General features: G+C 36.4%; 1 long non-coding RNA gene across 1 annotated transcript; it reads left to right on the top strand.

Moving 5' to 3' along the window:
• The first annotated feature begins 5,807 nt into the window (after nucleotides 1-5,807).
• LOC138330036 (uncharacterized) lies at nucleotides 5,808-8,225 on the top strand. The gene is made up of 2 exons (XR_011209512.1): nucleotides 5,808-6,626; nucleotides 7,856-8,225. It is a non-coding gene; the product is annotated as an uncharacterized lncRNA (long non-coding RNA).
• Nucleotides 8,226-12,503: the final 4,278 nt, after the last annotated feature.

Raw genomic sequence — 12,503 nt, 5'->3', positions numbered from 1 at the left:
TAAGATCAACATTCAGACATACAATCCCATGTGATAATTTGTCTGTAAGATCAACATTCAGACATACAATCCCATGTGATAATTTGTCTGTGAGATCAACATTCAGACATACAATCCCATGTGATAACTTGTCTGTGGAAGATCAACATTCAGACATACAATCCCATGTGATAATTTGTCTGTAAGATCAACATTCAGACATACAATCCCATGTGATAATTTGTCTGTAAGATCAACATTCAGACATACAATCCCATGTGATAATTTGTCTGTAAGATCAACATTCAGACATACAATCCCATGTGATAATTTGTCTGTGAGATCAACATTCAGACATACAATCCCATGTGATAATTTGTCTGTAAGATCAACATTCAGACATACAATCCCATGTGATAATTTGTCTGTGAGATCAACATTCAGACATACAATCCCATGTGATAATTTGTCTGTAAGATCAACATTCAGACATACAATCCCATGTGATAATTTGTCTGTAAGATCAACATTCAGACATACAATCCCATGTGATAATTTGTCTGTAAGATCAACATTCAGACATACAATCCCATGTGATAATTTGTCTGTAAGATCAACATTCAGACATACAATCAATTGTGATCAATTGTCTGTGAGATCAACATTCAGACATACAATCCCATGTGATAATTTGTCTGTAAGATCAACATTCAGACATACAATCCCATGTGATAATTTGTCTGTAAGATCAGCATTCAGACATACAATCCCATGTGATAATTTGTCTGTAAGATCAACATTCAGACATACAATCCCATGTGATAATTTGTCTGTAAGATCAACATTCAGACATACAATCCCATGTGATAATTTGTCTGTAAGAGCAACATTCAGACATACAATCCCATGTGATAATTTGTCTGTAAGATCATCATTCAGACATACAATCAATTGTGATCAATTGTCTGTGAGATCAACATTCAGACATACAATCCCATGTGATAATTTGTCTGTAAGATCAACATTCAGACATACAATCCCATGTGATAATTTGTCTGTAAGATCAACATTCAGACATACAATCCCATGTGATAATTTGTCTGTGATATCAACATTCAGACATACAATCCCATGTGATAACTTTGTCATGTGTGATCAACATTCAGATATACATTCCCATGTGATAACTTGTCTGTGAGATCAACATTCAGACATACAATCCCATGTGATAATTTGTCTGTATGATCAACATTCAGACATACAATCACATGTGATAACTTTTCTGTGAGATCAACATTCAGATATAAATTCCCATGTGATAACTTGTCTGTGAGATCAACATTCAGACATACAATCCCATGTGATAATTTGTCTGTGAGATCAACATTCAGACATACAATCGCATGTGATAATTTGTCTGTAAGATCAACATTCAGACATACAATCCCATGTGATAATTGTCTGTGAGATCAACATTCAGACATACAATCCCATGTGATAATTTGTCTGTAAGATCAACATTCAGACATACAATCCCATGTGATAATTTGTCTGTAAGATCAGCATTCAGACATACAATCCAATGTGATACTTTGTCTGTAAGATCAATATTCAGACATATAATCCCATGTGATAATTTGTCTGTAAGATCAACATTCAGACATACAATCCCATGTGATAATTTGTCTGTGAGATCAACATTCAGACATACAATCCCATGTGATAATTTGTCTGTAAGATCAACATTCAGACATACAATCAATTGTGATCAATTGTCTGTGAGATCAACATTCAGACATACAATCCCATGTGATAATTTGTCTGTAAGATCAACATTCAGACATACAATCCCATGTGATAATTTGTCTGTAAGATCAACATTCAGACATACAATCCCATGTGATAATTTGTCTGTGAGATCAACATTCAGACATACAATCCCATGTGATAATTTGTCTGTGAGATCAACATTCAGACATACAATCCCATGTGATAATTTGTCTGTGAGATCAACATTCAGACATACAATCCCATGTGATAATTTGTCTGTATGATCAACATTCAGACATACAATCACATGTGATAACTTTTCTGTGAGATCAACATTCAGATATAAATTCCCATGTGATAACTTGTCTGTGAGATCAACATTCAGACATACAATCCCATGTGATAGTTTGTCTGTAAGATCAACATTCAGAAATACAATTTCATGTGATAGTTTGTCTGTGAGGTCAACATTCAGACATACAATCCCATGCAATAGTTTGTCTGTGAGATCAACATTCAGGCAATCAATCCCGTGTGATAGTTTGTCTGGAAGATCAACATTCAGAAATACAATTTCATGTGATAGTTTGTCTGTGAGATCAACATTCAGACATACAATCCCATGTGATAATTTGTCTGTGAGATCAACATTCAGGCATACAATCCCATGTGATACTTTGTCTTGAAGATCAACATTTACAATCCCATGTGATAATTTTCTGTGAATCAACATTCAGACATACAATCCATGTGATAATTTGTCTGTAAGATCAACATTCAGACATACAATCCCATGTGATAATTTGTCTGTGAGATCAACATTCAGACATACAATCCCATGTGATAATTTGTCTGTAAGATCAACATTCAGACATACAATCCCATGTGATAACTTTGTCTGTGAGATCAACATTCAGACATACAATCCCATGTGATAATTTGTCTGTAAGATCAACATTCAGACATACAATCCCATGTGATAATTTGTCTGTGAGATCAACATTCAGACATACAATCCCATGTTATAATTTGTCTGTGAGATCAACATTCAGACATACAATCCCATGTGATAACTTTTCTGTGAAATCAACATTCAGACATACAATCCCATGTGATAATTTGTCTGTAAGATCAACATTCAGACATACAATCCCATGTGATAATTTGTCTGTAAGATCAACATTCAGACATGCAATCCCATGTGATACTTTGTCTGTGATATCAACATTCAGACATACAATCCCATGTGATAACTTGTCTGTGAGATCAACATTCAGACATACAATCCCATGTGATAATTTGTCTGTAAGATCAACATTCAGACATGCAATCCCATGTGATACTTTGTCTGTGATATCAACATTCAGACATACAATCACATGTGATAATTTGTCTGTGAGATCAACATTCAGACATACAATCCCATGTGATAATTTGTCTGCGATATCAACATTCAGACATGATAACTTGTCCATGAGATCGACAATTAGTATAAGAGATTGACATTCGGACAAAGTTACAATCACAAGCGATAATTTATTGATCCGTTGACAATGACAACCTCCCGAGTAATGGATGTGGCTGGTAAACCAAGGCCGTGACCAGGTACCTGATGGTGTTTGGATCTACCGACGATTTCCCCGTAAAGTGTATGATAACGTCATAGCACAACTTGGAGGGAAACAACGTCAGATTATATTCGGGAGTAACTAATCAAATAGTCGTGTTAACGTTCTTTTGAAATCAGAAATAAAACTTCAATGATATGTTGTTACGGTCTATGATTTACATCGGAATTTTCCGATATACTTGATAACACCAGGACCATTGATGGAAGTCTTGTGTACGGAGGACATGCGATATAGGAGATTATTTACCAGTATTTAACGAACAGTCCCACTTTGTGACCGTCTGTTATACCACTGGTTTGATTCAGTCTCTTCATATGTATCCACAGTCCTATCATAAGAGAGTACAATCTGGGATACGTAATTATATATATGTATTGGAGTGTGAGGCCGCTTGGCAGTGCATTGGTTACTATTATTATCTTTATTTCCCCCAATTCGAAGATTACATACATGATATAAAATATGCAAGGAATAATACAAGTGACCTGACAAAGGTTGAGTACATATATATCTATATTATAAGTTAACTATATCAGAATAATTGACATTGTTGTACACGCACATGCGCATTGAAAACGAAATTAGGAAATTTCCAAGAATGAGGCAGAAAGCGAAAACATATCGTTTTTTCGTCACATTAGGGATCAATGTGACATATAAAGTCAAAGTCATATTCGATGTCAGATTTTTGTACTCGTCCGACGGACACATGTGCCGTCAATATTCACTTTTATTCACTTGTCCGAAGGCCAACTCCACATGTCTGGATGAGCGGATGAGGATATTCCCACAGTCTTGAACAGCAATCGCAAGCTGATCGCTTTGTCGCTCGAATGACGTCATTAAGGGAGGAACACTCTAGCTAGACTACATGTAGTTGTATACACACTCACCAAAACTTATTTTTGTAAAATTATCAAATTAAGGACGTCTAAATATAAACATGTGTTTGCAGAATCAGAATATTTCAAGTGGATCCATTTTACCGGTCATATCATTCACGCGGAACTTGTCACCTGAATGGCGAATTGTAGCTCAAAAGACTTTTAAACAGATAATGGTGTCGTCTTTAGACAGAGCTACAATTGGTGCCTATTACTCAGGGGCGTAGGAAGCGGGGGGGGGGGGGGGGCAAACATGTCTTTTTGCCCCCCCCCCCCCATTTTCGCCGAGTGAAATGTTCTAAAAATGCACATTTGAAAGAAAAAAGGGTCCTCCTGCACATTTTTGTACTTCATTTAAGAAAATTTTGCGCTGCGCGGCGCGTTTCCTAAAACGTTCAAGCACGTAATGTTCAAACCTTTGATAATGAAAATTCAATACACACGAACTAGATTAAAAATGTCCATCAAGGGATTATACCATTTCAAAAAATGTTTCTTATTTAATTTGTTTATATGTCTTAGTAAGACAAGCAATTCATTATTATTTTGAGTTACACAACAATGTGCCGATGGTGTGAATCCGGTATGTTCAGATCGCGCTGGGTTGCATAATGATGAAACGACACTCACAATTATCATTTCTAAATGCAGGTAACTTTAAATCGAAAAATTACCGTGTTAAGAACGCTTTAAAATCATCAAAATACATTGTAAAACTCATCTCAGCCATTCCAAATCGTAATTTCTTTTTTCGGGGGAGACCTCCGAACCCCCCAAACACCAAAATCTCGCGCCTTCGTCGCTCGCAAATTCAACAAAATGCATCATAAAACTCTTGTCAGACATTCTAAATCGTACAATTTTTTTCCGGGGAAGACCTCCGGACCCCTCAAACACCAAATTCTCGCGCCTTCGGCGCTTGCAAAATCATCAAAATGCATCGTAAAAACTCATCTCAGTCATTCTATACCGTATTTTTTTCCCCTGGACCCCCCAAACTCGTACGCTAATTTGCGTATTAATTAAATTCCTGTTAGCGACGCCACTGTCTATAGATGTGTACAAGGATTATATGTAAAGATATATGAAAAAAGTATATTAAGTATCTCCTGTGGGTGCGGGGCGCGAGGGGGGGGGGGGTGTTACGAAATATTGAGGACCTTTGCCCCCATTATGTTTCATCTTCCTACGCCACTGTTACTGCTAATGGACCAAAGAAATGACTATGCAAATTATCATTTAAACCTTTGTATGCATATTATTGTACTTGTTTTATATCACTTACCTAATAGGCAATAATACTGAACCGTATAAAATATCAAAACCACAGCGAGACTATTTTTTTCACATCTAAATATGATGTCCTTTTCAAAAGCAAATCTATAAATTATGAATTTGACGCCTTATGAGTGGTAAAGTAGATATTCAGAATAGTCGTAATGTTTGTTTGGACAAAAATAATATATAATTGCATGTATACTCTTCAATTAATTGGAAACCTACAGAAAATTATGCCCGAGTGATTTCTGAGGCAATGCTCCATTACGACACTTAGGCACCAATTCGTACCCGGCCGAAATGTATAGTAGGCCGGGTACGTATATTCGTTCTAAATAGAAAGACGTGTTTTAAGAATCAGGATGTTATTTAAGTTAAATAAGGACGTCTAAATATAAACATGTATTTTCAGAAAGAGGATGTTATATAGTTTTTATTAAAGACGTCAAATTCCGAGAACCGAGAATCTCTGGGCGTAACTGTCGAAACTTGTAACATTCCATACTATAATCACTGAAATGGCATTTGGAAGCGTACATGCTGGAAACATGGATACAGCTATATATTTTTACCACGCGACGCCATCGGAAATAATGGTTAAGATAAAAGAGATGGGATATCTGATGCCACAGGTTCACAACCCGCCCCAGGGATGGATGTGGCTGGTAGACCAAGGCCGTGACCAGGTACCTCATGGTGTTTGGTTCTGTGCCACCCTCTATAACGGTAATCTACCGACGATTTCCCCGTACGGTGACAAGAGAGTGAGGATCCCTATTGATAACGTCATAGCGCAACTTGGAGGGATACAGAACGTCAGCTTATATTTGGGAGTAATTAAACCTATAAATAGTCTTAATGGCACCAACACCTATGTCAGGTTAATGCTCGTAAAACAGGGAGATAATAAATCAATATTGCAATTTATGCAGAAGGTGAACATCGCCGACAACCCCTGGTTAATACTGAACACTTCACTGACCAATGGATTCTACAAGGTTGCCCAGAGACCAACCTGGGTGGAAATCTACATCCCCTATTGTATCAAGGTCAGTGGCTGTACCTGGGATCAGCTATAAACCAGGTATGTGCACAGTAAAACTTCTGTAAATGAATGCTATATACAGTTAACAGGCCCGGAGCCTGTACATCCTCGATATTCCAGGGGTTCCGATCATATATGATCTCTACACCCCTAGACTTTTTTTATAGTTATTTAAGTCCTTTGATGTACACCAAAAGAACCGTATAACGGTAGATTGTAGTTGACTGTGGCTTTGAAGTTGGGAGTCGCTCACTCTGAAGTCTCCAAAGGAAATTTTTGCTGGTTTGTGATTGGTTCAGGATTTTGTCCTCTGAGCTGCCTTAAGTTTTACAATGAAAAAGTCCAGCCTGTCTCTTTTAAATGAGATGAGCGTATCGATTAACGACAACAAGAAGAAACGGAGCTTATTTCAAGAGACAGATGATTCGGTCTATATGTGGATATGTATTTTGTAGTCACATATGTTTCGTCAACAAATTTCTCTGGTGGCATGAAAATATGAAAGTAAAAAATAAAGATGTTACTTTTAAATTGGGGGATGATCCGAACTTTTCTACTTCTAAATTACGAACAGATCTTCTTGCTAACAAGTGGGATAAATTTCATATCTTCCAAGTCAATATAAGTGCACATTCATTGAACACTTAGCATCAAAGATAACGTACCTTCCAGAAATAATATTTTAAAAATAAACTTATTTCCTATGACATCACGAGATTAAAAAAATGATATACATGTATAATGTACTCTACAGATGTATCAGTATGACCCATTTAGTGTTAACTATTTTGCATAATGGTAGTACACGCAAAAACTACCAAAAGCGACCAAATGGCATCATTTGAAATATAGAAATTCAATTTTTTTTCCTGAGGGAGACTCCCAAAGACCCCCTTCTAACATTTTTTTTATCTCGCACCCTTGCCACACTCGCTTCAAAAAAAGTGTTTACACATCCAACACCTCTCAGCTACTCGCCTGTCAAAAAGCTTCATATGAGTCATTGAAAATGGGTACCATTTTGGAGACAGAAAATGGGTACAAATGGGTACCATTTTGGAGACAGAAAATGGGTACCATTTTGGAGACAGAAGATATGATAACATTGGAAGGTATAAGATTTTTTACCTTTTTCGTGGAGGACGGCGAATTCGGTAGAAAATAACATAACTATAAGTCATTGCATCCTCATTGTTTAATCCTGACTACGTCCCTGTTTTCACAATATATTAAGCAATAGTTAAGGAAATGCGTGATTTGTTTTCCAGATACACTTCTGACTGCGCGACGAGAATGTGCGGATCCTACCAAAGAAAACGTTCACAGTTGATGGTGTGTGGAGTTTGATTACTTTTACCGAATAAGTAAAGGTTTACCTGACTTTCGAGTAATAAAGAACTTATTTCCTTACAAGGCTGGTTTAAATTTATTTATATATTACTTTTATTACTAAATGTTTCAATAGAAAGCGAAAAGAAGAAGAAGAAGAAGAAGAATTTTCCAATGCCTTGTCGCAATCATAAAGTTAAGTGTTGGATACACTGTTTCTCCAGAAATACACAGCGGATTTTGTCATTAATTTCTTCATTTCCTCCTTTTGTCTAAAGATTTAATAAACAAAATAAATAAACAATTCAATCAGTGTTTATGATTTGTAATTACTATTCTAGTCTTAAGTTGTAGTTTTATATTGTAACAGTCCATAACAGAGAATATATGTATATTTCTCGTACGTAAGTAGTGACACTGGCAATGGGGACAACCTACGTCACCGGAAGTGATATCGGGCACACAAAAACAACAATGAAAAAACGCCCGCTTCAAGATGAAAATCGGCTGAAATTATGACATAAAAGCAATGCATCTTCTTAACCTATCGTGCGTCAAAGACAGTGTATTGTTAGAGACTCTGTGAAATTATTAGATATCGTCAAACTAGCTCAGATTATGCAAACACCTCGACACAATATTTTCAGACAGCAGGGATATCGGTCACATTTTATTCACTAAAACGTTATAAATTGCAAATAAATAAATTTTGCTGCCACAAAACTGTCCCGTTTACTAATATGTAATATATGACTGTTGGAAGAAAATATTTCATTCATTATATCTGCTAGTGGAGAATCATATACGGTGCTTAATTAGAAATTATGAAAGTGATATCGGTCACACTTAGAACTTTAGGGGTAACGGTCACATCCAAAGTTACGAAAACTGTGGATAAGACGCCAAAATACTTTTATTGAATTTAACCCCCTATCAGCAAATGATTAACGAGCTATTGAAATCGCTTTTCGTCTATTGCTCATCATCCGTCCGTCTTTTTTTCCACAGCGTGGCTATTGGTCACATTTTATTCACCGAAAATATGTCATGTGTGTCTTTTTTTAACCTTACTGTTATTTACTGATATAAAATACCTTATATTTCAAGTAGTAGCTATCGTTCATTTTATCCGCTACAAAAGTGGCATACCTGTATAACCTAGTTGGTGGTTTGTTGTTTTTAAAAAGGATGTCGTTCACAGGGTAACGGTCACATCCAAAGATTTTGAAATGGTTTGTCGCTTCGTAAAGATTGCTGAAATATTGCAGCGTTGTTTTCCCTAAAAAATCATTCAGGTAAAGAGGAAATACTACCGAGATACATGATACATCATTAACTATTATCGTAACTATTTTTGCTGAATACTTATTCGTACACTGTATATTGTTTCGTTTTTGTCTATACATGTATTTGTACACACACCCCTTGTTCTTGCATTGTCTTTGCGTGGAATGTTTGCTGAAGCAAAGTAGAACTGAGGCAACCCTTACCAAGCAGACAAATTACATCTCCATGGAGTACCATTGTACTTTTTTGAAGTACGTTACTGTGTTAAAGTAATTATAATTTAAAAACTTCGCAGTGACAATATACAAGAAAATACATAAAACTTAAAGATGTAAAGGCAGCCGATGTAAACAAAAGGAAAAGCACACTGATCTATAAGCTACAGAAATACGTGAATACATGATACACAGGATCACTGAGGGTTTTTAGCTGATAGCGTTAGTACAGTTCTACATGTCAGTTCACTTATAATTTCTCCACACAATAATGATTGAAGAGGTACTTAGAATATAACTTAACAACAATAGCACAAATGATCATATGCAAAACAAGTTATAAAAGCAAATCAGTTGAAAACATGCAAGAGGGCCAAGAGATATCGTGACGTTTACCATTGGATTTACAAATCGGTCAATTTAGCATGTTGGTCCAATATCTTTAGCGCTTCATGTTGAATTAACAGATGTCCAGTTGGCATTCATACTCCCCTAATTGTCAACTGAATGCAATTTAATGAATATATTTTCGTTTGATAACACTTATATGATAACATCCCAAGATATTTGTATCTATAAAGAAAAAAAATCAATATCGTCAAGGACGAAACAGCCATTTTCTTTGATCGATGGCACAAAACTTATGACATCACATAAAATTAAGCGGATAGCAGATCATGCATCCCTGAATGTCAAATGCGCTTGGTAAGTATACATATTAGGGTTGCAGTGAAAAAGTAAATATATGTATATGAATGCTATAAAGCACCGTGGTAGTCAAATAATCTCAAGATAACCAAATATTCATTATTTTGTAATCTTATCTGTCTCAAAAAATGAGCATTAATAAATACAATCCTATGTTAAAAATTGATTATCAAAATGTCTATATCGAACAAGATATTTGATAATTGTATGTCTACATGGTAACGAACTTCAAGTTGTCGACTACCGCGTTTTCCAATTGGTGCATTATGCACAACAAGAGTAAAGAGAGCGATACATGTAGTACTTATAAAATTCCAGAAAGGTTCATTAAGTATGAAGCTCACATGTTTAATTTGATAAACAGCAACAAGTCCATCTATCAGAATCAAGAAAGATGACTTTCTAAACATGAAATTTGAAAAAGATCCTTAATACTCTCTGGCAAATACATGTAACGGTATCGAAATAAATCGATTTCGGATTGATTCCGAAACATATTATACATAACTGGATCTAATGAAACCCTTCCAGTATTTCCAGGGAAATAACAGAAATAAAAGACGGACGGATGACGAGCCATGGTGGGAGGCTATTTTTATAGCTCGCCAACCATTTGCTGATGGTGGGTTAAAAAGATCAATTCAATAAAAGTATTTTGACGGGGTATCCATTGGAGTTGGATGAATGCGTAAATAACGACTACATGTACAATGCTGTAATATTCAGTTTTCGCAACTTTGGATGTGACCGTTACCCCTAAAGTTCTAAGTGTGACCGATATCACTTTCATAATTTCTAATTAAGAACCGTCTATGTTTCTCCACAAGCAGATATAATGAATGAAATATTTTCTTTCAACAGTCAGATATTACATATTAGTAAACGGGACGGTTTTGTGACAGCAAAATTTATTTATTTACAACTTTTAACGTTTTATTGAATAAAATGTGACCGATATCCCTGCACTCGAAAAATATTGTGTCGAGGTGTTTGCATTATCTGAGCTAGTTTGACAATATTTAATAGCTCCATAGAATCTCTAACAATACACTGTCTTTGACGCACGATAGGTTTAGAAGATGCATTGCTTTTATGTCATAATTTCAGCCGATTTTCATCTTGAAGCGGGCGTTTTTTCATTGTTTTTGTGTGCCCGATATCACTTCCGGTGACGTAGGTTGTCCCCATTGACTGGGGTACTATAGGCCTACGTGTACATGTAAGTTGGAGTGCGATGGTGCTTGCCAGCCATTGGCTATGTTTTTTGTTTTTATTAAAATTACAAGTACTATTAGTAGCCCGAGATTCTGGCCCTGACACCAGGCATTATGACAGATAGATATCTGGTGTATCTGTCATCAGGTGTTATTGTCAGAGTATATCGGGCAAACTATTGAGTATATGGTATTATTTTGTATAGAAGGTGTGACGTTTGTGTAATTCTGGCAATAAAGAGAGAATAGAAGTACATGTGAAATGTTCCTGTCGAGTTGTTTCCAGACTAGGAAACAAAACCTTACCTGGGTACCAGTATGTATCGCATAAAAACATCGACCTACTGTAGCGCTGTGTGCATAGAGACGTCTAAAACAATCAGCGATCATCAATGATATGCCTAAATACACATTTACTGGTCCGTCACTGTGCGCCAGTGCACCAAGTCACGATCTCTCAGATTAATTCATTCGAATTCAAGTCAGACTGTATTTTATATTAGTTCATACACGCGCTGACGCGTGCCTTCGTAAATATTGGGTTGTGTTAACACCAGAAGCACGCATCGTATACAGTAGTTACATATAAACGGAAATAAAGAGGCTAATTGTAGAAATAAAGTTGTATATAAAAAGGAGCAAATCTCTATATCAGTGGTGTCTCTGTACCTTCAGTCTTAACGTCCAGACTCATCAATCCAAGTGCACAATCTTCAATCCACAAATTCAGTAATCCATATATATGCACAAACATAAATCCACGTCCACACTCTTCAATCCACGTTCACACAATCACCCATCCACGTTCACACACTCACCAATCCACGTTCACACACTCACCCATCCACGTTCATACACTCATTAACCCACGTCCACACTCTTCAATCCACGTTCACACACTCAACCATCCACGTTCACACACTCAACCATCCACGTTCAACATTCATCAATCAACGTTCACACACTCACCCATCCACGTTCATACACTCATTAACCCACGTCCACACTCTTCAATCCACGTTCACACACTCACCCATCCACGTTCAACATTCATCAATCCACGTTCACACACTCAACCATCCACGTTCATACACTCATTAACCCACGTCCACACTCTTCAATCCACGTTCACACACTCAACCATCCACGTTCACACACTCAAC

This window comes from Argopecten irradians, chromosome 8, assembly GCF_041381155.1.
Source record: "Argopecten irradians isolate NY chromosome 8, Ai_NY, whole genome shotgun sequence".
In the NCBI taxonomy this organism is placed as follows: domain Eukaryota; kingdom Metazoa; phylum Mollusca; class Bivalvia; order Pectinida; family Pectinidae; genus Argopecten; species Argopecten irradians.
Note: the sequence above shows the minus strand (reverse complement) of the source record. Positions and strands in the feature narration are given on the sequence as shown.